Here is a 25,128-nt window from a genome sequence, read left to right as displayed (position 1 = left end):
GAATTTGTTAATCATGTTTTTCAAATCTTTATATCCTTAGAGATTCTTTATATGCTTGTTCTAGCAGGTCCTGAAAGAACCATGGTAAAAACTCTCCCATGATTGTACATTTGTACTTTTAGAGCTGCAGTTTTTGCTTTACGTAATTTAAAGCTGTATTGTGAGGTGCACAAAAAATGCAGAATCACCACATATTCCTATCAGATTATCCCTGTTATTATAAAATTTATTTCCTTAGTTCTAGCTATACTTCTTTCTTAAAGTTAACTTGTGATATTAGTATAGCTACATCTGTTTTCATTTAATTAAGGTTTGCATGACATTTTGTTTTCTAAACTTTATTTTTAAAATTTTTGCATCTTATATGTTTAAGATACTATATTTATCTATCTATGCCTTTTTTTTTTTTTCATGGGCAGGCACCAGGATATCTATACCATTTTTGGTAATCTTCTTTGATGTATTAACTGTGGTATTTACACCACTAACTTTTTTTAAACTTTATTATATAATATAACATGTATACAAAGCAAAGAAAGAAAAAAAAAGCAATAATTTTCAAAGTACTCTTCAACAAGTAGTTACAGGACAGATCTCAGAGTTTGTCATAGGCTACCATACAATCATCTCAGATCTTTTCTTCTAGCTGCTTCAGAACATTGGAGGCTAGAAGGAATATATATATATATATTATCATCACAATTGACTTTTTCTTTTTAGTGAAAAATAACATATATACAAAAAAGCAATACATTTCAAAGCACAGGGCAACAATTAGTTGTAGAACAGATTTCAGAATGTGGTATGGTTTGCAATTCCACAATTTTAGGTTTTTACTTCTAACTGCTCTAAAGCGCTGGAGACTAAAAGGACTATCAATATAATGATTCAGCAGTCATACCTGTTTGTTAAACCCTACCTTCTCTATATAGACCATTGACTTTTAATGTAACTATTGCCAAATTTGGATTAAATTTACCATTTTTCTATATTCCCCATATATTCTATGTTAGCTTTACTCCCATCTCCTTTTTTTCTCTTCATCTCCTTTTTAGTTTTAAGATTTTGGTATTCTATTTTCACCCTTTATTTGACTGTCATTTTACATTCTTTTATTATTCTTTTAGTGGTTACCCTAAATATTACAACATCTATTATTAAAGGCTAATAAAAATTAGTATGTTAACCACGTCACAGGTAATGCTTGAGCCTTACAACGCTTTAAATCCCTTCACGCCTTTCCTACCTTTTATGCCTTTGTAATCGTGTTTCAATTTCACATATTTAAAACCCGTAAGACATTATTGTCATTATTTTATATGATTAAATAGTAATTTAGGTTTATCCACATATTTGCCTTTTGTGATATTCAATACTGCCTCTGCATTGTTGTGCTTCTATCTGGGATGATGTACTTTCTGCCTATAAAACTATACTAGTGGTTTTTTTTTTTCATGTGGCGTGGCTGGAAGCACTTTTTGCAGATTTGTTCATCTGGAAATATTATTCTCAGCATAATTTTTTAAAACAAACTTTTTGTTTTAGAATAGCTTTAGATTTAGTGCAAAAACTGAAGCTAATACAGGGAGTTCCAATATACACCCCCCACACAGTTTCCTCTATTATAGACATCTAATATTAATATTGCACATTTATTACAATTAGTGAATCAAAATGGTTTCATTATTTTTAACTAAAATGCAAACTTTATTCTGTTTCCTTAGATTTACCTATGGATCCTAGCTTGCCCCAAGAGCCTACCATCTAGTCTGCCCATTATGTTTAGTTGTCACGTCTGCTTACACACCTCTTGGCTGTGGCTGTTTCTCTGATTTGCCTTCTTTTTATGACCGTTACAAGGTTTGAGGAGTACCGGTCCGGTATTTTGTGGAATATCCCTCTAATGGGATTTGTCTTATGTTTTTCACATGATTAAACTGGGGTTATAGGTTAGTCAAAAAAAGCCCAGAGAGATCAAGTGTAATTTTTTACATTATATCAACCATACATACTGTCAGCATGACATAGCATTATTCGTATTAAACTTGAACGCTTTGTTGAGGAAGTATTTGGATGGTTTCTCCACTGTAAAGTTATTGTATTTTTTTTGGAAAGAAGTCATTATGCACAGCCCAAATATAAGGAGTAGAGAGTCATGCCTTCCTTCCTTAAGAGCAGAGTATCTCACATAAGTTTTTTATGATTCTTCTGTATGAGATATTTGTTATCCCCCACCCACCCACTATTGCTACTTAATTTTTGAAGAATATTTCCAGTGGATAGAATTCTAGGAGGGCAGCTATTCTCTTTAAGCATTTCAAAAGTGTCATTCCATTTTCACTTGAGCTTCTTTTGAAAATAATATGAGGTTTTCTCCTGTCTCCTTTCAAGATTTTTTCTCTTGGTCCCTGTTTCTCAGAAGTTTTACTATGATATGCCTTGATGTGTTTCCTTGTGTTTATGCTCTGAGTTTGTGGTAAACCTTGAGTCTGTAATTTTATGACTTTCTTTCAGATTTACTATTCCTGGCATTACCTGGGAAAATACCACTTTTACTCCATCTCCTCTCACCTTTCTTTCTAGTACTCCATATGCATGTTTGTGAGAATTTTAAACCCAATATATCATTTGTCTTATGCTATTTTATGGAGTTGTTTCAATTTTTTTTTTTTTTTTTGGTGCTGTGCCAGTTTGAATCTGTGGTAGACCCCAGAAAAGCCACGCCCTTTAATCTTCATTCAATATTTCTGGGTAGGAGGATTTTGATTGTTTCCATGGAGATGTGAACCACCCAATTGTGAGTGGTAAGTTTTGATTAGATGATTTCCATGGAGATGTGTCTCCATCCATTGGAGGTGGAGTTATTTACTGGAATCCTTTAAAAGAAAAACATTTTAGAGGGAGTCCCTTTTTGGTAGCGCCATGAGAATGCCAGCAGATGCCGACATGTTCACCATGTGCCCTTCCAGCTGAGAGAGAAACGTTGAACATTGTCGGCCTTCTTGATCCAAGGTATCTTTCCCCGGATGATTTAAATTGGACATTTCTATGGACTTGTTTTAATTGGGACATTTTCTCAGCCTTAGAAGTGTAAACCAGCAACTTATTACATTCCCCTTTTTAAAAGTCATTCCATTTCTGGTATTTTGCATTTTGGCAGCTGCAAACTAGAACAGATGCACATCTGGGAATTCAACCTGGGTCTCCCATATGGAAGGCGAGCATTCTACCACTGGATCCATTTATTTTCATCCTGTCTTCTTTCCTTGCTTCAGTCCAGATATATACTCCTGACCTGTCTTCCAGAGATTCAATTCTTTAATCATCTAATTTTCAATATGCCATTAATTCTGTGCATATTTTTCATTAAAGTTGTTTTTGTTTCTATAATTTCTATTTAATTATTTTTATAAATTCAACTTCTCAGGTGAAATTTTCCATCTTGCCATTATGTTTTAATATCCAGTCTTCTTTGTACTGCTTTGTGAAGCTGGACGCTGTAAACATTTGTCCTTTCCCAGTGGATTCACTGCAAGGCCTGCCGGGGCATGGAAGGAAAGCTGCAAGAGCAAGCGGCTGCTCTTAAAAAAACACTGGTTTGTTTTTCAGTCTTGTACCTGTGTTTGCCAGCAGGCAACTTCTCAGAGAATCCTCTGCCACCCCAGTGGGCAGGTTCTCATGTGCCACTCCAGGCCAGTAGCACCTCAGCCAAGTTCTGCCATCCAGTTGGCTATATCCATACCCTCTCCAATGAGATCTGAATTTCAAACTGGCCAGGGTTGGTGGGAGATGCTTCCACAATTTTTTCTTTCTTGGGTATTCTCCCTCAGTCCTAGACATAATGGCGCCACCTATACTTGCTATTCTTGTATTCTTTAGCATTCTCTTTAATCCCCTTAGAGTTATCGCTGTTTACTAGTTAATGATTCTTTATATAAAATTTCTCCTGATCAAATCACTGTTGTGGTTTCTTTCCTTAATGGGCCTTAACTGGTACACTTCTTTCCAGGATCCTGATTCCTCAAATCTTGGCTCCCACAATGGCTCTGAACCCAGATTTATGTCTGCGCAGCCCAGTGAAATTACTGAAAGCTCTGTACACCTTTTCTCCCTATTAGTGCCACTTTCTTCCCACCTTTTTAGCCTGTTCTACTTGTCACTTATGAGTCAGTCTCTCAAGGGGAAACACATCTCATTCTTTGCTGTATGCTACAATATTCTTCAGCATCTTCATTTGACTGATTCTATATTATATTCAAATGTTCTGGTTGTTCTTAGGAAGACAATTGATTCATTCCCTTATAGCCAGAAAGAGAGTGCCTGTTCAAACTATTTCTTGCTCCTCATATTTTTTCCAAACCCTATTAATTCTTTATTGAGCTTCTTTTTCTAGCAATCTGACTTAGTAAACAAACGAATTCATGACATCTAAACATGAACTAATTAATAAAAAGTACAAGATTTTATAATTAGGTTCTGTATTTTGTGCTGCAGTATATCATAGAGAGAAAGATCAGTGAATGCTGAATTCTTAAGGATTATGCTAGTATAAGTTTACATACAATTTATGGATGGTATTTTCTAAGTGTTACTTGCTATAAAGAGGAGATATGTTATAGTAGGTGAGGTATCAAGAGTCCTAAAAAGATTCCATACCCTTTGACACTGGGATCCCACTCATAAGAATTGATCCAAAAATATATTCCAAAGGAATATGACAGTGTTAGGTAGCTTCCCATATATAATGCAGTCTCATAATGGACTGATGAGATCATGAAAATTATGCTTATTCAAAAATGGTTATTAAAAAAAACTGAGGGTCATATATATATTAAGCAAAATATTTGCAATTTAAATGTCCATTAATATGGGAAAAATTAACTAAATTAAAATACATCACTACAGTCATTGCAAATTGTAATTGTGATGACTATAAAGCAACATAAGAGCTGTTATGTCAAAGTAGATTACAAAGTGTTTCTGTTTTCAGATGCAACTATAAAAACCATATTTTTTATATGTTTCCAAACGCACAGAGTTTGGAAACATAAAAAATAGTTGCTATATTACAGTGATGGGGTTATGTCTTTTAAAGTTTTCATTTTTGTTGTTATAATATTGCTTCTGCCATCAATATTTTAAAAAATAGTTGACTAACAGGTAATGAAAAAGAGAATAAAACAATGGATTACATACATTTAAGTGATTGTGAAAAGAAAAATGTTTCTTTTTCAGGATGGACAGATATTTGCTGGCATTAAATCTCATAGAAATTGTTGTATGAGTTTTAAATGTAAAGGTCATTGGATAAAACAATAACAAATTCTTCAATGGAGATTTTTCGAAACATGCCAACATTTTCTTCATCAATCTATGACTTAACATAGATATATGACATAAAAAGGACTTAAAATAATTTTATTTTTTCAGGAAGAATTGCAATAGCACATGAAATGGCTAAAGACATTTTAGAAATATGCTTTATATTTCGGGGCTAGAATATCACTAATGTAATAAATGAAAAGAAACTTCAAAATCACCCATTCATAACGATCAATATTAAAAGAAAAGTAAGAAATGAGAAAGCAACATTTGCACATATAAAGAAAAGGATAAAATTCATTAATATAAAAAATATTAATATCTATCATTAAGAAAACATGGGCCTTTCTGAACAGAAATTCAGGCTAATGAAATAGAAAAGGAGGAGGAGAAGAAGGAGGGAGAGGAGGAGGAGAAGGAGGAGGAGAAATACAATTGTACAATAAGAATCCAGGGTAATTAAACCTCACTAGTAATTAAATGTGTTAAAATTAAGATTAAATTCATACTATTTTTTCTCTATTAGACTTACAGGAATAAAGTAGGGTTGGTAAGGTGATGGAAAAAAATGTACTCATACTTTGTAAGAGCACAAACTAGAACAGCTTTTCTGGGAGTCAAGTGACTACAGATATCAGTATATGTATACTCTTCCCCTGCCCTCCCCACCAGCAATTCTACTTTCAAGAAAATATCCCAAGGATATAAAGACAAATACACATCATAATTTTAACATCCGAGGAGGAAAAACAGAAACTATCTGTTAGGTCGGGGGAATGGGGAAGGGCACTGCAACTGGAGTTGTGGAGGCTGTAACCCCTCCCAACATGGCTTCCAGAACCACCCCTTCTGGATGACGAGATTTCCGGAACCGCCCCTTCCGGACACCAGACTTCCGGAGAGCCGCCCCATCCGATGTCACCTGACCCGCTTTAAAAACTGCCCACGCCATCACCCAGGTGCAGACTAACCTCCCTCCACCTTAGATTCTGTGAGCTCTGCCCGGGAGCACAGAAATAAAGCTGCCCACTTTAAAGTTCTCAGTCTACCTTGCTTCTTTCTCACCCTTTCGCCTCCTAAATCTTTCATCTTGGTGCTGAAACCCGGGAGAGGAGTGTGGGTGCCGCCCGCCTGGCCAGGGGTGCCCTGGTTTCCTCTCCTCCACATAGCCAGTGACAAGGGATCCTTCGGCCGGCTGCTACATCCACCACAGATTGGGTAAGTCCCTGTCCTCCCAGCCCTGCTGTCGGGGCTCACCATTCTGAAAGAGCCTGTCCATTAATTACTCTCTGAAAATCGTGAATTCATGTCAGGTTCTCTTCCAAGGGCTGAGGTGAACGGGGACGCCCGCAAGCCTCACTCCCTTTCCTGGGACTCGAGAAGTTGTGGGGATGCCCCGCTTTTCGTTTCCCTCCCAAATTCAGGTCCAGGACCTGAAAGGGCTTCAAACCAGGGTGAGACATCCCCTGGGAAGACGAGCCCCCGCTCGTAAGAGCTCCGAGGACTCTCTCAGGGTGTTGGGACGCCGACATCCCCTGGGCCAGTCCTTTGTCCTCAGAGACCCGTCAGTATGGGCAATAAATCCTCAAAAACCAAACCTTATACTCCTCTGGGTTGTCTCCTGACAAACCTATCCACACTGGTTTCACTGCCAGACATCCGGCCAAAATGCCTCACTTATGTTTGTAAAAAGGTTTGGCCCCAGTATCAATTGGATAATGGTTCTCATTGGCCTGAGGAGGGGACTTTTGATGTTAATATCCTTACAAACCTCTGCAATTTTTGCCAGAGGAACTGGGCCGAAATTCCTTATGTCCAGGTTTTTTCCTTCTGCGCTCCCACCCCTCCCTTTGTACTTCCTGCTCTACAGCTCAGGTTCTCCGAGCCAAAGAAACCCCCAAATCCCCACTTCTAAACAAACAATCCAATGAAACTTCCTCCTTTTCTGACCCCCTTGATTCATCTCCCTTTAAACGACCAGGGCCTCCACCAGATTTAGGGAAACTATCCTCTTCTCCTGGCTCTACCCTCCTCTCCCTCCAACAGCACCTCAGCCGCCATCTTGTCCTTCTCCCCCCACCCCCACCACTCCAGCAGCATTCCCACCACCATCTTATCCTTATCTTCCCCCTTCTGGATTAGCACCTATCCAGCTGCCATCTTCTCCTTCCCTTCCTCCTTCTACTCCAGCGGCTTTCCAACACCACTGTGCCCTCTTCCCTGCCCTCTTCCCCCACCACCAGCTCTTCTGCCGCCGCCTAATTCTTCACTGTCCTCAACAGCCTTGCCATCCTCACCTGTGAGCTCCCGTACCTGCGCAAAAAGTACTTTACTCTATCCCCTCCGGGAAGTTGCAGGACCTGAAGGGCTAATTCGAGTACACACTCCCTTCTCCCTGGCCAATCTCTCACACATTGAGAAACGGTTGGGCTCCTTCTCCAATGACCCAACTACCTATACTAAAGAATTCCAATATCTGGCTAATGCCTACAACCTTATCTGGCATGATATCCATGTAATCTGCTCTTCTTCCCTAACTATAGATGAAATGGATCACATTTTCAATGTGACCAGGGCTCATGCAAACCAGGTGCATATAACCGACTACACTATGCCAGTGGGGGCCGAGGCAGTACCAGATCAAGAGCCAGGGTGGAACTATCAGATAGACACCCCAGTGGGGAGAAATGGACAAATTAGGCAAGACGAGATGCTTACATGCCTCATAGCCGGCATGCAGAAAGCTTCCCATAAAGTCATAAACTTCCATAAACTGAGGGAGATTACTCAAGGTCCTGAAGAAAATCCTGCTGCTTTCTAAACCAGCTCACAGAAGCCCTCTCCCAATATACCCGCCTAGACCCTGACTCAGAGGCTGGTAAAACTGTTTTAGTCACACATTTTATATCCCAGTCAGCCTCAGACATTAGGCGCAAGCTTAGAAAAATCGAGGACGGTCCTCAGGCCCCTATCCGTGACCTGGTAAACATGGCCTTTAAAATTTTTAATACTCGTGATGAGTTGGAGAGGGCGGAAAAGGAATCCCGGGACCACTGAAGGGAGAATTTATAAACCCAATCCCTGATTGCGGCCCTGCAGCCCGCTTCAACTGACAAGATGCCAGCTATGACTAATCCACCACCAGGAAAGTGCTTCAAATGTGGCCTCAATGGACACTGGTCCCGCCAATGCCCCAATCCTCAACCGCCCAAGGGACCATGCCCTCTCTGCGGGAAAAAGGGACATTGGAAAAGTGACTGCCCCTGGGCACCTGGCCGTGGAGGGGCCGTCCTTCCAACCCCTGACCCACCGCTGGCAGTCCTGGGCCTGGCCACCGACGACTGACAATGCCCGGCCTCAGCGACCCCGATCACCCTCATCGAGCCGAGGGTAACAATCAAGGTAGCGGGTAAGTCCACCTCCTTTTTAGTGGATACAGGGGATACCTTCTCCATCCTCCCCTCTTACTCAGGTCAACTCCTTCCTTCCCAGGTCACGGTTATGGGCATAGATGACCGTCCTTTGCACCCCTTAACTACTGGACCACTTACATGTTTAATAGAAGGCTACCCCATTACACACTCTTTCTTGGTGATACCTTCTCGCCCCAGCCCACTAATGGGGCAGGATCTTCTCACCAAGTTAGGGGCCTCACTTCACTGGATACAAAAACCCCAAACAAATTAACTATTACCCTTATGTGTGGCCTCCACCTCCACTCAGGTTTCCACTCCTCCTGCTCTTCCCCTACCACCTCACCTAGTAAACTCAGAAGTATGGAATACCTCAACTCCCCTCATAGCTTCCCATCATAAACCAGCTCTTATCCGACTAAAAGATCCATCCTCATTCCCTTGTAGGCCACAATTTCCTAATATTCTGGGTAGAAAGGATGAGTAAGTATGATACCGAAGCGCCTTGTAAATCCCCCTTCTGCTTCAGCTCCCAACAATTCTATATAAATGCTAAAGATCCCTGGGACGCAAAATGGGTAGCAGGAGTCCAAGGCAAGCTATACAGTCATGGCTATTCCTGATACCCTGAATGCATCATTGAAATACACCGTGAATATGCCCTCATTAATACTACTCTTACCCAGGTATCTGTCGACATTTCACGAGCTGAGCAGAGTCTCTCCAGCCACCTTGCCCAGACCTCTGCTTCAACAGTCCCCCATACATGGCTCCAAATCCTCCAACATACCTTGCTTTTCCTCAACCAAACACGAATATTCCCTGAAATAACCCATTGTTTCCTCTGCACATCATTAAATAGGCCACTACTAGCAGCCGTCCCTATAAATCTCACCCAAATAAACAATCATAGCCCTGATTCCTGCCATACCACCCTAGAAAACATCCCCCTGTGGGAACCAGAGCCTAATAACCTTCCTTACCCTTACCCTGCTACCTCACACACACTTCTGTAAATCCGACAAGACTTCATAGCAAATGCCAGGCCAACGTCACTATCCATAACACCACCCATGCCCCCAAAGGGCAGTATTTCTGGTGCAATGGATCCCTCACCAAGTGCCTTAATTCCATGGCCCCGGGACCATGCTTCCTAGTAGCCATTGTTCCTCAGTTAACCCTCTATGGAAAGTCTGAGCTGGCTTGGCTACTGCCCCCTATTCGCTCAAAAAGGGCTGCCTTTCTTCCTATCCTAGTAGGTGTCAGCCATGGTTGCAGCCTTGGTTGCAGTCTCGGTTGCAGCCTCAGCCACAGTGGGAGGGGTGCTGGGACACAATATTCTAACCTCTCAAAACTTTGAAACTCAACTACAGGTAGCCCTGGAATCGACATCAGAATCCCTTTCCTCTCTACAATGTCAACTTACCTCATTAGCCCAGGTAACTCTTCAAAATCGATGGGCCTTAGACCTGCTAACAGCCGGGAAAGGAGGAACGTGCATATTCCTTCAAGAAGAATGCTGCTATTATGTCAACGAGTCAGGTCAGGTGGAACAAAAAGTCACATCTTAAACAAACTAAAAGAGGATCTCTACCACAGAAAACAAGGAACCAACTCTGCCTTAGACTGGTTTTCTTCCCCCTTGGTGACATGGCTCCTCCCGGGTGGCAGTCAACCAAATGCTCCTGCATCATTACCACTGCCTACCCTCCTCACTAGATTCCTAAAGCTAACCTCCTCCCTCTCCTGACCGTGACAACCCAGCCTATCACCCCACGTTGCCCCAGTACAGCAGGAAGTAGCCAGAAGAACCTCGATGCCCTATTATCACAAAAAGGCTAGAATGTTAGGTCGGGGGAATGGGGAAGGGCACTGCAACTGGAGCTGCAGAGGCTGTGTCACCCCTCCCAACATGACTTCTGGAACCGCCCCTTCCGGACACCTGACTTCCAGAGAACCGCCCCTTCTGGACACCTGACTTCCAGAGAACCACCCCTTCCGGATATCACCTGACCCGCTTACTTAAAAACTGCCCACACCATCACCCAGGCATGGACTCACCTCCCTCCATCTTGGATTCGGTGAGCTCTGCCCGGGAGTGCAGAAATAAACCTGCCCACTTTAAATTTCTCGGTCTACCTTCCTTCTTTCTCACCATTTCACCTCCTAAACCTTTCACTGTCTAAATATCAAACAGTAGGAGATTGTTTAAGTAAATTATGCTATAGCCAAATCAAGAACAATCATGCTACAGGGAATTTTGTTTCTTACTTCTGCAAATGCCATGACATATTAAGTATGTATATACTTATACACACACATACATGCAGGTGATGTACACAATGGTAATCCCATATGTACCTAATTATCTATCAGTTTATATTCTTAGAAAAAAATGCAAGGACATACTCAAATATACTAACAGTGATTATCTTTTGGTAAAGTAATTATGGATTTTTTTAAATGTATGTGACTCTTCAGTTACCTGTTTCCTACTTCTTTACAATGAGCATGTTTTCAGAAAAATAGCACAATAAATGCAAAATGATTTTAAAAGTTGGGGCTCAAAGTTTCCTACTGTCCTACTACCTCCCTTTCCTTTTTCTATATGTGATAGTTTGGAGTTGTATGTACCCCAGAAAAACATGTTCTTAAACTGTAAGTATGAACCCTTTGTAAGCAGGAACTTTTGTTGAGGTTACTTCAGTTAAAGTGTGGCCCGGGGTGAATCTTAATTCTATTATTGGAGTTCTTTATAAGCAGAGTGAATCTCAGACAGAGAAAAAGCCAACAGGAAGCAAGGAGAATGTCAATGGAACTTGAGAGAGAAAGGAGGGGCCATGAAAGATGGCCATGTACACTGCCATGTCACAGAATTGCTGAGAACCAGAGATCTACGGCAGCCAGACCCAGAACTCCAGTCTTCTAGTAGAAAGCATCATTAGACTTTTTTCCTAGCCTCAAATTGTGAGCCAATAAATTCTTGTTGTTTAATTTGACTCATTTAATGGCATTTGCTCAGCAGCCTAGGCAATTAAAACACATTCACTTGGTCATGGTGCACAGTTAGTTATATGACCTTTAGAGCAAAATATGTGTTCACTTGAATTTAAAATGGGTAGTGTTTTTTATTTTCTTTGATGAATGATCATTACGCTTGTGCTTGTTAAGTTGCTTCTTAAAGAACTTAAAGCTATTCAAATGATATTACAGCCAGGTATGGGAGATATAAGCATTCTGTTCAGTCCATTTACCATGGCCAAGGCCGTTATCATCCAGTCAACTGGATACTTCATATTTGAGAAATAGCAATGCACATGAATGCTTCTGAACTCGTGGGAAATCTTAATATTGAAATGATAAAGACAACATTCCAGAATAGCATCAGTTGAAAGTACACTAGACACCATGCAGACTAAACTCAGGGTTACATACGGAATATCTGATGGAGTAGAGTGTCTGAGTTTGCCAAGCTGCTACGGCAAATACCACAAAAGGGGTTGGTACTTAAAATGGGAATTTATTAGCAAGCAGTTTTGAGGGCAGAAGAAGGCAAAATCAAGGCATCAGCAAGAGAATGCTTTTTCCCTAGTCTGTAACATGTTGGTTTTGGCTGTCTGATCCTTGGCGTTCTTAACCCTTTGCTTCCTGCTTTGGATCACATAATGTCTCCTTTCTTTTCTGGGTTCCATGGACTTCTGGTTTCCAGCTCCTCCACCTGGCTTTCTCTTGCTATGTCTGAATTTCTTCTGATTCTAGCAAATTCCAGTAATCCAGTTTTCAACCCAACTTCATTCAGTTGGGGAACACCTGAGCTAAAATAATATCTTGAAGAGATCCTTTTTAAAGTGGGTTCACACCCACAGGAATGCAGTTTAAGATTAAGACATGTCTAAATTGGGGTACATGATTCAATCTACTACAGAAAGGTCACTATGCTGTCTTCATCAGGAATCACCTTCCAGGAATAAAGTAGAAACACTTGAAAGATAACAAAATTAACAGGCAGGCAACTTCCCACATGGGCATCATTTCCTTATGGAATAGTGCTTATCTGGCTTAGATCTTGGTCTAAAGGGAACAAATGAGCACAAGCATAAATTCCTTTATGAAATATTTGTGTCTAACTTCATGGTGTTTAGTTTTTGTCATCTGTGCAGTTGGGAAAAAAGAAAGTAACTATAAGGCTATTATGACAATCAAATTATATAATATATTTATAGTGCTCAGCACAACTAGCATAGAGTAAGCACTATATACCATAGCTCTTATTATTAACTAAATATTAACAATTGTTATTATCACATACTTGAGAATTCAAACTGGGATTCATAGAAGGCACTTGAATACTTTCTTGTCTAATTTGTATGGAATGGATTAAGTTTTAATACAGATGTGGACATATAAATTCAGTGTCTCCCTCATTTTCTGCTCTAATATTTAGGAGGCTCAAAAACAATCTTCCTTTTGCACTGCAGCACTATTATCATGTGATCCTGCTGTACTTAAGCATAATTTGAGAATATTTAATAATTGTCTGAATAATGCAACCAAAGGATAGACTCCATTACTAGTGCTTGTTCACTGGACAGTTATATATTGACCCTAATAAATAAAATACATATACACGGATTTCCAATTCAGTTGTTTTCTACTCTTCTTTAAAAAATAAATAAGAAAGCACAGTGTGTAGCATGTGTAGAAACCTCATATACTCAGAAAAATAGTAATAAATTAAAAGATAGTTATTTTTATTAACTGAAAACCAGTGTTCATAAGTAAAACATTTGAAAGTCATTGGCTTTCAAGATAGTTCTGAAGAGCAGGTCAATACTTGGGATTTTAAATTGCATTTTTGTAAGATACTCACTGCATGATAGATTTCAGGCTGCTTCATGTGCCCAATGTCATTGAAGGTTGCAAATAAATTTGGCCTTTCAAAAGCAAGATGAATGACAAAAATTCTCTGACACATAGCAAGTCTTCCAGGTTAGGCCTGACAAAAGTTCAATGATATCATCAAGGCTATCAATCCATCTATAATGACATTCTGCAGTCTCTTCAAAAATTAAATATGATATTTGCAAGAACAATATTCTATTTCTGTAAGTAGGACAAAAGATACAACAGAACTGCAGACATGCAAAAGTTCTGTTAAATAAGCTATGCCAATAACTTATTAATTGCTACCTTTCAACAAAAATGTGAATTGTGGCTCCTTAGATTTGCTCATTTGCCTAAAACATAGTTTTATTCTAAAATCATGGAATCTATTTAGTCTACAGTTATAGTTTTAGTGAGAACTTTTACTGCTTTCAGAAAAAGAAAATAAAAAAACAGATAAAATAAACAGAGGTGACCACAACACAAAGAAAGGAGTATCTTGTTTTTATCACATCTTTCTCCAAACCAAATGTATTTTATCCTACGTAGCATGTGCAATTTTACTTTCTTTTGAAAAAGAGTGTGTGTTTGCACTGTGAAAATTATCCAAAACGTGCACATACACCTAATGTATCATAGTCATTTTCAAATTAATAAGCTTCATGTATTAATGACCTAAGCTTCTTATTGCAATTAGCTTTTACAGCAAATCAGCCACTTTCTCTTTAGGTCCCAGGTTTAATGTTATTCTCTGTAGGTTAAGGTAAGATATGCTATTAATCAACATCATTAGAAAATTCATTACATGCCCCCACATAATGGGGAAATGCACTGAAACAAAATCCTAGGTCTTTATGGACTTATTATTGAGACTATATATATATAATATATATATATATAGTATGCATGAATTATATGAAAGCTATATCTTTTCTGTAAAATTTAGATAATGTCAATGGAATAAATTCTAAGCCTGGTTTTTATTCTAGGATTTTCCTGAAAATCATGTATATGTGGTTCCTTTTCAGGACTTGAGCAACTTGTTCTATTTCTAGTCATGACGGAAAAAGAGAACTTAAAAAAAAAAAAAAATCTTGACCTTCACGAAACTCCTGAGACCCAGATGAGTTCCCCCTTAAGCTAGTCATTATGGTAATGGAGAGAGAGAAAGGAAGACTGTGGAAATGTGTTAGACTATCAGCCAGAGGGTCACAAGAGATCTTTTGTTAAGGGCCAGTGACTGCAGTCCTCACATGGCCACTGAACAAATGCCAAGAAACAATCACAGTCATAAGGTAACAGAATATTGGACTTCAGGCTCTTAAGACCTACATTGACTACTCATTCTACCAGTTACATGAGATACTGTGCAAGTCATTGAAAAGAGTATATGATAATACTTCATAGAAACATTGAGAAGTATAAATATGAAAATGCTTTCTAAACTTTCAGACCTAACACAACTGTACTCTTAGGCACTAAATTAATATTTTCACTGTTTTTTTTTTTCAAAAAGACTCAGTAGAAATTCATCTAACAAAGAAAACTAGAAAAAAAGTGTTATATTTGATGGGAAAACTTAAACTGAACTACAGATACTTTAAATAAATGAGACCACCAGAGACAATGAATAAAAGCTATTATGTTATAGATTATCCTGTTAATGTAGCCTATATTTCCAGAGATATATTTATTTTTAAGAATTTTCAAAAGGTGATGAAAATATTAAAATTAAAGTTATGTTGGCCTTAAGTGTATTATATAATTCACAAGACTTGCCATCCATCAGTGAAGTTAAATAATAACTCTAATATTTTTACCTTTATTAAAGTTCTCACCTGTTAATAGTTAGGATATATTTAAAATGTTTTGAGGTGTTTATAAAGCTATTCTTAAATAAAATTTTCAATCAAATTATACTTGATCTTAACCAAAAGGCCTGAGAAGTAATCAATCAAATTAAATAATTGCTTACTATACTAATATGGGCAAGACTCGGATTAAATCTGAGTCTCAGATCTTTAACTTACTTGGGTAATTAAATTATCTTCTCTGTTCTTCAGTTTCTACATCTGTTTAAATGAGGATATCAGGGGTAACTCTCCATTGTTGTGAGGATTAATAAATTATATTACCTAAAATGAATGAAACCCTTTCAATAAATCTCATCTATTATCACTGTTTTACTATTTCCCAAAGATAGTTACAGATGAAATTCATTCTTTCTCTTCCTCTTCTATTTTTTCATTCAATCTATAGGAAGGAAACTTTCTAAGGACAATTGCTTTTAATTCAAATCCCCCATGAAGTTTATATCTATAATAGTTCTCACCAGGTAATTAAAAATATATATATAGCCCCATTGTATGGTATGGTGGGATGTTGCAAGTCTGTAGATGACAGCTTTCCTGGTTTATCAGCTCTTCCCCATGAAGCTGAAAGGCCATAGAGAAGTCTATAACACAACTAACAAAAATCTGATAAATAAACCAAACTGATTTGCTTTCTTTGGACTGTATATTTCTTAAATTACCTCCTGCACAATGATTAATAATTAAAACAATCCATTGTATGTTGTTTCACAAAATTAGCATTTGCAGCTGTTTTAGTCTACCAAAGCTGCCAGAATGCAACACACCAAAGATGGATTGGCTTTTAATTCAACTGAGGTTCTTTCTTATGTGGGAAGGCACAGGGCAATCTCTGCTGGCCTTCTCTCCAGGCCTCTGGGTTCCAACAACTTTCCCAGGGGTGATTCCTTTCTGCATCTCCAAAGGCCTGGGCTGAGCTGCGAGTGCTGAGATGAGGTATGCTGAGCTGCGTGGGCTGTGCCATGTTGAGCTCTCTCATTTAAGCATCCAGTCTATTAAATTAAACATCATTCATTGCAGAAGGCAGCCTCCTAGCCAACTGCAGGTGTAATCAGCAACAAATGAGGTTCACATGCCATTGGCTCATGTCCACAGCAACAGAACTAGGCACCTTCAGCTGGTCAAACTGACACCTGAACCTAACTACCACAGCATTATATTTTCAAATTCAGTTGATGTGAACTTTAAAATCATGGGGGTAGACAGATCAGGCCATATTAGTATTATGATAGAATGTAACTTTCTGAATTAGAGTATCCATCGCTGAGAAACGTTTATCCAAGAGACTAATAAGAAATCACATGAACCTCTATAGACTGAAATAAGATGATCTATCCTAAGTCTACATGCTAGCTGGACTCACAAGCCGTCTTTCATTCATGAATCATTATAGGCCAATGGTAGGAACAGATGTCACATTAGTGCTAGTATATATATATATATATATATATATATATATATATATATATATATATATATATATATATATATATTACATATAACATTGATCTATCCTCTAATAGGAAAAAAAGATAAATTTTAAATATGGCTAATTCATTTATTTATGAAGTGTAGACCCCTTCCATGACCTAGAAAATGTCTTGGTCTAAGATACGACAAGTGCTGATAATCACAGATTATAAAGCCAAATGGTCAAGCCTTGCATAAAAAGGAGACTAAGGCTCTGAGAGATTAGAGTCACTCCTTCATTTATTGAATGTCTTCTCTATGCTAGGCCCAGGGGATCTAAGGATGAAACCCATTATTTTTTAAAAGATAAAACCTTATTCCCACGCTAAGTAACCTTACTGGTTAATAGGGGAGATGTAGTTTAATGAACTGCTGTGAATTAATTAAAGCCAAATTCATGCTCACTAAAACCCAAACTTTCTGGCTTCATAGTAGCTTCCTACTTCTCTACTCTGAGCTGCCTATTGAGAAATGATTGCCTCATTAAAAAAATTTACTGTTTCCCCCTTCTATCTCAATTACCATATCATTTTAATATGGTTGGAAGACATTGCTCAGAGGATGTGACATATATCTACCCAATCATTGTACAGTCAGCTTTTGCAATTATGACAGTTGATCTGTTCATGGTCCCATTAAACATTCTCTTGTTCCTTCATTTAATTTCAACCATAAAAAAGCTCACTTTGCAAAAACACTTCCTGCACCTCAGAATATTGATTTGAAGGAGAAATGTTTGCAGCACATTCATGTAACATGTAGATTTTACTTAAGCCTAAAGGAATACCCATAAATCTTCTGAAGCTCTGCTTTCCAGCATATTGTTAGCGCACACTCTGAAGTGAGAGAAGGCTCAAAATCTGACTCTACCACTTATATTAGCTGTGTGATGGAGTCTGTTAGTGTCACTGTGTAACAAGTCATCCCAAAATTTGGTGGCTTAAAACAACAGTCATTTTATTATCTCACAGTTTCTGTGGGCCAGACATTTGGGACAGGCTTGCCTGGGCAATACTGAGCTCAGGGCTCTCAAGCAATTGTAGTTAGAGCACTACTGGAGCTAGAAAGCAGGAGGAAGATGAGGCTAGAGTTTTTTGGGGGGCTGGCCAGACTCTCTCTCTCTTCTCTCTCTTCTCTCTCTCTCTCTCTCTCCCCCCCCCCCCCACTTGTAATCTCAAACTTCCCACATGGTTTCTCATTTTTGGATTAATTTGGGTTTCCCAAATTGGACTTTAGAATCCAGAGTAGCTGGAATGGCAGCATGATACCTCAGGGCTCCAGCTCAAGTGCTCTAACTATCAAGGTGGGTGCTGCATTATTTTTTGACATAGTCTTGGAAATCACTGTGTCTTTTCTGGCCTAATCTGTGGGCTTTAGGTGAGTCAAAAACCAATCCAGGTTCAAGCAAAGAGGAATAAGCCTCTTCACATGGGAGTGGCAAAGTTCTAGAGGAAAATGTGGAAAGGAAGGAATTGTTACAGGCATCTTTGGAAAATAAAATCTGCCTCTGAGACCTTGGTCAAATTACGCAAACTTCTGGGGCCCATCTGAAAGTGGGTGTAATATACAGCATCTCATGGGATTTTCTTGTGATTTAAAGGAGTTAAGACTAGTTAAATGTTTAGAATGGTGTCTGGCACCCAGGATGTCATCCCATAAATTTTAGCTATAATTAATAACTTCCATTCTCAGCACAAATATCTCTTCAGTAAAGACTTCCCCACTATTCCCCCTGATTTTCATTCTCTCTTCACTCACTAAAGCTTTGAAGTTACTTCTTTTCTAACATTTTTTCCCAATTTTATTGTAATTATAGGTTCACATGTCTAGATCCTCTAGTGTTCTGTGAACTTCTCAGGAACAGGAACCAAAATAGGTGCTCAATAATTCAAGTTTGTTTATTAGAGGAATGATTCCAAAAATCCACAACAGCCACAATGACAATGCAAATTAAGGAAGATGGTGAGAACAAGGTAGGAGAACACAAAATAAAGGTGGGACATATGTAGATAAAAATGGCAGATTTCCAGTTAACTTTACTCTTCTATCAAAGCTTTAAAGCTACGATCACCTTAATAAGGGGGTTCAGGGATTTGCAGTTAAGACAATGGAGCTTGACGTGAGAAATCTGAACTCAATTTAACCTAGAGAGTTGATCAAATTCGTTGTATTACACAAACTCACATTTTAACTAGCTTTCAAGTCTATCACTGTAATTTATCATTTGGAGTGTCTATAATTAAAAAATTTGCTTAAAGAAAACTGCATTCGAGAGTGAGCATAACCTTTCAACATGTAAATCAAGTAAATTCACAGTATTCTACCTCTTTTAGAAAAGGAACCAATTTTAAATTAATGCAACAAAAATCCCCCTACTTGAGTATATATAACCTAAAAACTCTTTAGCAACAAGAAAAGCTGGCAAAGCAACAAAAGAAAAAATAGGTAAATCAGACTCCATCAAAATTTAAAAACTTTTATGCATTAAATGACTTCATCATGAAAGTAAAAGGACAACCACAGAATGGGAGAACATATTTGGAAAACACATATCTGATAAGGGTTTAATATCCATAACATATAAAGAAATCCTTTAACTTAACAACAAAAAGATAACAACCTAATAAAAAAAATGGGCCAAAGTTGTGACTAGACATTTCTCCAAAGAAGATATACAAAGGGCCAAAAAGCACATGAAAAGATGCTCAACATCATTAGCCATTAGGGAAATGCAAATCAAAACAACAAAGAGATACCATTTCATACCTAGCAGAATGGCTACTATTAAAAAATGGGAAATACCAAGTGTTGGAGAGGATATGGAGAAACAGGAACATTAGTTCATTTCTGGTGGGAATGTTAAATGGTGCAGCATCTGTTGAAGACAGTTTGGCAGTTCCTCAGAGAGTTCTATATAGGATTACCATATGACATGGCAATCCCACTTCTGGATATATACCCCAAAGAATTGAAAGCAGAGACTCAAACAGAAATTTGCACACCAATGAACACAGCAACACTATTCACAATTGCTAAAACATGGAAGCAACATAAATGTCCACCAACAGATGAATGATTAAATAAAATGCGATATAGTCATGTAATAAAGTATCTTCAGCTGAAAAAGGGATGAAGTTCTGAAACATGCAACAATATGGAAGGACCTTGACAATATTTTGTTGAATGAAATAAGCCAGACACAGAAGGACAAATGTATAATCTCAGCAATACTAAATAAATACAAATAACAATTTCATAGAGTCAGAAACTAGAATATAGGTTTCGGGGGCCAGGGGTTGATGTAAAGAATGGTGAATTGATGCTTAATTGGTATAAAATTTCTGTTTGGGGAGATGGCAAAGTTGTGGTAATGGGTGGTGGCATAGCATTGTGAATGGAATTAACAGCATTCAAAATTGTGTACTCAACTGTGGTTAGAAGGGGAGAATTTTAGGTTATATACATATGTGACTAAAATAAAAATTAAAAAAACAACAACATAGGCCTGACAATATAAGCAGGGAATCCTAATGTAAACTATGGACTATAGTTAATAGTACAATTATACTAATTTTCTTTCAACAATTGTAACGAAGTTACCACACTATGGCAAGCTATTAATAATGGGGTGGGGGGGGGTTGTTATATGGGAACTCGTATTTTCTGCAGATTTATCTATAAACATACAACTTCTCTAATTAATAAAAAGTATATTAAAAATAAGAAAGACTGCCAGCTCTTTTTACCAATGTGAATGTGTTGGTATCATAGAAGAGTCCTATTGCACCAAGAGAAATTATTTTTTAAAAATTCAGAATATATTAAAATTTTCAAAAAGCTATTAGTGAATCACATAGTCCCAGAGTTTTCATTTTTCTCTTCTTTCCTCTCCCACTGCATACCCTTTTGCCCCCGACCCCAGAGATGCTTAAAAATGAATTTTGTAGTTGAACTCTAGGAATGTCAAATCTCAGAAACAACACGACGAAGAAACCCTAATTAGCTGTGATGAACGTTGATTATAGAGCACGGATATAACAATGATTACAATGGGAAAAAAAAGGTGATTCATCGGTCCCACATATCAAATGTGGTTGAGTAATTAGAGAAATTTAATCACAGCAGGCAAATGTGATGTATTTGTATTTGTACAATTTTGTTGATTCCCAGGCAGAACCATCCTCAGAAAATACAAAAAAAAGTAAAAGCATTCCTATTTTATAGGTTTTATCTCTAAATCTAATTCATGAAGGTCTTTTTATCCCTTGTTTTTTTCCTATCTCCTCCCCAATTCTCTGCAGAAAACCCATTACTACCTTCTATAAAACTCTACTATTGTAGCAGGCAGCCCTTATTTGCCCAAGCCATTTCCTCTCATAGCAGGCAGGCCCCTGTTTACTCAGGCTGTTTCCCCTTTGAGAAGTCTCCCTCGCCCCAGGAACGTTTAAAACTGCATGTAGGCAGGATAAGAAAAATTCCTGTAGAGACCGCCCCTCCTTCTATACATCAGCACATAGCCAAGGGCTTCGCTTAAAACCCTGGAACAACCCCTGCTCAGGGCTCAGACTTTCAGAGGCTACTGGGCTGAGCCCGATGGCCACAGACAAATACAACCTGCTTCCTGAAACTTCAGAGCCTCGACCCCATTTTGTTCAGTTTCTGCGTAATGTTCCTGGACGCTTGCAGCCTTGTTCCTGGTTTGGTGCAACACTATTACCTTAGTAGGATGTTCTTTTTCAGATTATCTCCAGCACATTAGGCTTAGCAGAAGACACAGATATGTTTATAGAGGAGATTACCCCCTGTTTAATCTGAATGTTTGATTAAAAAGATATGGTCCCTTATTTGAGTTTCTGAAAGGGAACAGAAAACAAAGCTATTCCTAAAGATGCCGCTATGGATGACACTAGTATTTCCCAGTTCTGTGACATCAGGCAGAGCTTTGGAGGTTCATGAACAAATTCCCAAATCCAAGAAGTCCCTTGGTCTGCTGAACACCCACAGAAAATTCAGCAACCCGTTAGGAGGTCACAGGGCTTAGCTTGAACAAGAGACTGTCTTGCAGCTTTCTGTCTTTGACTTCCTGATTAAGGGATGGATGAGAAGAAGAGGTAATTCAGGCAGTATAGATGACTACCACCACCACCAAAGCACCTCACAGAGACCTTGACTAGTCCACCTAATTCCCAGCAAGAGATTTCTGCTTTGCACTGACTCACAAAGCTTTCTCCCCAAGCAATCTTTTATGTGTGAGCATGTGCTGCTGCTGTCTTATAATTAGGTGTTTTGCTGGAATTAGGAACAAACATGAAAAAGCTGTTCTTGCAATACATTTGTAAAGGGTATCTGAGTTATCACTGGTGAAGTCGTATTAAACTCCATAATTTATCATTATGACAGAATATCCGTGTTTGCCCTGGAAACGCCACCTAAGAATAATAAAATAGAGAAATAACATGAATCATTAGAAGGTTATACACACACACACCCATGTGCATCTTATGCATTAAGATTTTGTGGAACTTATTTAAAATCTTTATATAATAATTTTTCTACACTCAACTGGGAACAATGCAAAATATATTCATCATATGATAATTTTGCTTAAGATATTCAGGATTCAATCATCCTGTAATTTAAGCTGCAGAAAAGTTTATTCTTAATGCAAAATGAATTTTAGTACAAGCATGTTATGAAATGGGAAGAAAACTCCATTTTTACCAGCATGTGCTAAAGAACCTCAATCAAAACAGATTTCCGAATTCCTTTGTGTGGGCACATAGAAGATAAAGTAGATGCGATTCCCGTGCCCCTTCCTCCCCAAAACAACACACATAAACATCATCTGTATGATTGAACTTCTGTGCCTGGGAGTTCAAATGCCTACTGGGACAAGGCAGACAACAGACATTTGTGAAATTGGTACCGGATGCAAATCACCTGTATAAAAGTTGTGTTAGGCAAGGGTAAGATTACTGAGATGCAGGAAAGCAATCCTAACATTGTCAGATCTTCTGCTCTGTTGAGAAGATGTAAATTTGGACTTTCATATGAAAGCTCTCAATCTTTAAATATTCGCTTGATCTATAATGAGCCAAACAAAGCATTCTTTGGACTGATTTGACCCACAGGCTAGTTGCCAGCTGCAAACTGCTCTGTACTCTGGCTCTTTCTGGATTATCAAGGGAAGGGTGAACCTGGGTGACAGTGGCCAGAGGAGGGCAGCAGAAGACAAAAGAGCTGAACCAGCCAGAAGTAGAAAGTGACTCCCAACAGATTCCTGGGAGAATGAGCCCCAGGGCATGGGGGAACCTCAAGCTAAATTTATCCAACTCAATAACTTGGAGATCAGTGGACTACCAAAAGGCTGAGAGACTGCTTGGGGTGAGCAGTGACTTACTTAGAGGGAGGTGCCATGGAAGGAAATGGTCATAGAAGATATTGGTCAGAATAAATGTCCCCCCCAAATTAGTTCACCAAAGAGAAAGATGGAAGACTCCTCTTATCCCCAGTGCTTATGTGCTCAGTTGCACCAACCAAATTTCAAATACTATATCAACAGAGTGAGGAACAAATTGCATTTCAGGAATAGTACAGTGAATGAAAGAGCTCTTACATTGCCTATGCCAATGTGAATATCTTCAAGCCACCTGTCTTGACTTCTTAAAATCATAGATACTAGGTTAGGTCTCACAAAAGGGGCCTTATTGTCCATAAGTTTCTGTGAAACATTTAGGTATCACAGCACATGCATAGTTTTGTTAGCTGATAAATTCACACGGGGGCAAATAAGGTTAATCATTTCAGAGTTGACATAAATTACCATGCCACAACATGGTAAGTGGAATGTCTAAAAGAGTCTTCCCTAATAATCCACAACTATCCACTTTGCTGGTATCCCCTATATGTTTAAAGATGGGGATGAAAATGAAAAACCTCAGTTTTATCTTCATGTCTTTCAGTGCTCTCACATTTGACTGAAGGCATATGGTATACATAAAAGAGAAATGTGCAAAACCAACTAGAACACCTTTAGAACCAACCCATTAAATGTGTAGAGCATCCTGTCAATAACTTGAAAGCTTTTCTTGAACCCAGAGTAACACAGCCTTGACAACCTGAGAGGCCTGGAGAGGACCACGTGGTGAGGGAGAATGCTGAGAAGCAGGTTGAACATGAGGTCAGCAGAAGGATGGATTGAGCGTAGTTACTTTACTCAACTTGGTGACAAGCAAGGGCATAAAACTGTAGCCAGCTCCAAGGTAAAAGAAAATGAGACGGTGTTTCTGAAAGAATTTGCTATTTAGAGAGTGAAGGAGGAGCAGATACCTGGATTGGAAATCAAGGTCAGGTTAATAAAAGCAGCAAATAGAAATTGTCAGTCTTCCTAAAATATAGCACCTAGATTTCAAAGCAAATTAAGGGTAAATTCTACTGCTCCCTTCTAAATCCTGAATGATATATGAAGAATCAGATTTCTCATGGCTTTCTCCCAGCTACCTTTATTTTTTCCACAGTTCCAGCATTTAACAGTTTTAAGAGTAAATGATATTCAAAGCACTGTTTGCATAAAGGATTCACGCTTGCATTACTAATATCCTGGCCAGCTATTATGATCTAGATATTCCAAAAGGGAAAATGAAGCCCAGGGAAGTTATGGATTCACACACAGAGCTGGTAAGCAGAAAAGTCAGGATTAAAACCCGATAGTTCTTTAGACACAGCGTAATGGCATTTTAAATACACTCATACTTCTGTGCTGTGAATGTATATATTTTGGCAACGTTCACCCAGCAGCTTGTTTTGTTTCTCATCTTTGTCAGCATCATTGTGATTTCTCTGATTCTCCTGCCCTTATATTGTGCTCCCATTCAGTCCGAGGCACCTAATGCAGTATCATTCACTGAACCTGCCACTGCTGAACAAGAGTACACAATATTAAGAGATTTGCGGGCTTGCTGATGCCCAAAAGTATAGGGGAGAGGCAAAGACGATAAGAACAGATAGAAAAAAGAAAAAAAGTTAACAGTTCTAAGGTCATAAAAATGTCCAAACTAAGGCATCCAGAGAAAGAGACGTTGACTCAAGAAAGACTGAACAACAGCTGAGGTTTCTCTGTCAACTGGGAAGGCGCATGGCAGACATCTGAGGTCCTTGCTCCAAGTTCT

General features: G+C 38.6%; 1 long non-coding RNA gene across 5 annotated transcripts in view; it reads right to left on the bottom strand.

Moving 5' to 3' along the window:
* LOC143684217 (uncharacterized) overlaps positions 1–25,128 on the bottom strand; it is a 306,418-nt gene that overhangs the window by 153,417 nt on the left and 127,873 nt on the right. Inside the window, exon 9 of one of the 5 annotated variants that reach the window (XR_013175916.1) lies at positions 21,455–22,389. The exons of the other annotated variants lie outside the window; for them this stretch is intronic. This is a non-coding gene — a long non-coding RNA (uncharacterized LOC143684217). Of the gene's footprint in view, positions 1–21,454; positions 22,390–25,128 lie in introns of those variants that run through there. 5 annotated transcript variants of the gene reach the window in all.

This window comes from Tamandua tetradactyla, chromosome 5 (assembly GCF_023851605.1).
Source record: "Tamandua tetradactyla isolate mTamTet1 chromosome 5, mTamTet1.pri, whole genome shotgun sequence".
NCBI lineage: Eukaryota > Metazoa > Chordata > Mammalia > Pilosa > Myrmecophagidae > Tamandua > Tamandua tetradactyla.
The sequence above is the reverse complement of the archived record's forward strand: the minus strand, read 5'-3'. Positions and strand labels throughout refer to the sequence as shown.